Consider the following 1,672-nt stretch of genomic DNA (forward strand, 5'->3'; position numbering starts at 1 on the left):
CTAAATCAATGTCCCTTCTCAAATCTAAAACAAAATGACTTGGATTTGGTTTAAAAAAAGGATTTGAGGTTTACAAAAGGATTTGAAAACCCAATTTACAAAATGAATTTTGTAAAAAGAAAAAATCTTTGATTTTAAAGACCTCGTTGAAAAAGAAATATGTGCAGATTTACCATCTACATTTTGGAACAGAAAACAACATTTAGTTGATTTACCTTATGAGAACTCTTTTGATAAAAAACAAATACCTACAAAAACCCGTCCAATCCAGATGAACATGGAATTGGAGCAACATTGCAGAGATGAGATAAAAGATTTAGAATAAAAAAGGCTCATTGCAAAATCTAGGTCTCCCTGATCTTGCGCCGCTTTCTATGTTAACAAAAACTCTGAAATAGAAAGAGGAACACTTAGACTTATAATAAATTATAAACCCTTAAATAAAGCATTAAAATGGATTAGGTATCTTATACCTAATAAAAAGGATTTGCTCCAGAAATTACATTCTGCATTCATTTTTTAAAAATTTGATATGAAGTCTGAATTTTGGCAAATTCAAATTCATCCCAAAGACTGTTATAAAACTGCTTTTACTGTTCCTTTTGGACAGTATGAATGGACTGTCATGCCATTCGGATTAAAGAATGCACCTTCAGAATTTCAAAGAATTATGAATGATATTTATAATCCTTTTTCTGAATTTTGCATTGTCTACATTGATGATGTGTTGATCTTTTCCCAAACGATCGATCAACATTTCAAACATCTAAAGACTTTCTACCTTGCCACTAGGAAGACTGGTTTAGCCATTTCTAGTTCTAAAGTTTCTTTGTTTCAAACAAAGATTAGATTTCTAGGACATTACATTTTCAAAGGAATTATTACACCTATTGAGCGATCTCTTGTTTTCGCTGACAAATTTCCTGATAAAATCCTTGACAAAACCCAATTGCAAAGATTTTTAGGCAGTTTAAATTATGTTCTTGATTTTTTTCCTAACATTAACAGAATGTCAAAACCTTTACATGACAGATTAAAAAAGAAACCTTTTAAAATTATTTTGGTATATCGGCTGGAAAACAGAACGTGTGAGATATTGATATGTTCTAAGTCAGATCTGGTCTCAAAGGCAGATTAAGTTCTGCATTGATCTGGTAACAACGCCACGTATTGATTTAATTCATTAATTAAAATTTATAAACATAAATCCTACTTAATTTACATCCATCTTTCGATCCTATTTCCTACTGATATATATATATATAGTAAGTTTTTAATAAAAAATCCTTAAACATATTAAAATCAAGAATAAGTTAAAAAATAAAAAAATATAAATTTTAATAGAGTGATGATACAACCACAAACTCTTGTATAAATTTATCTTGTATAAATTTATCTTGTATAAACTGATATGGATTTAATTAATTGGTTGAATGAAAATATAAAATAATTAAAATAAATCATGTGGGTCAAGAGATATTTAATTCAACCAATTTTATCATGCCACATAAATTTATACAAAATAAATTTATATAAGAATTTGTGATTATATCATTACTCATTTTAATATAATAGACCATATTAAAATACGTGTTCTTCACCTTTTAACTTACACACAAATACACCGCAATAGAAGTCCCTGATTCGAACATGTATACACAGACACGAAAGT

This window comes from Citrus clementina, unplaced genomic scaffold (genome assembly GCF_000493195.1).
Source record: "Citrus clementina cultivar Clemenules unplaced genomic scaffold, Citrus_clementina_v1.0 scaffold_5, whole genome shotgun sequence".
Lineage (NCBI taxonomy): Eukaryota > Viridiplantae > Streptophyta > Magnoliopsida > Sapindales > Rutaceae > Citrus > Citrus x clementina.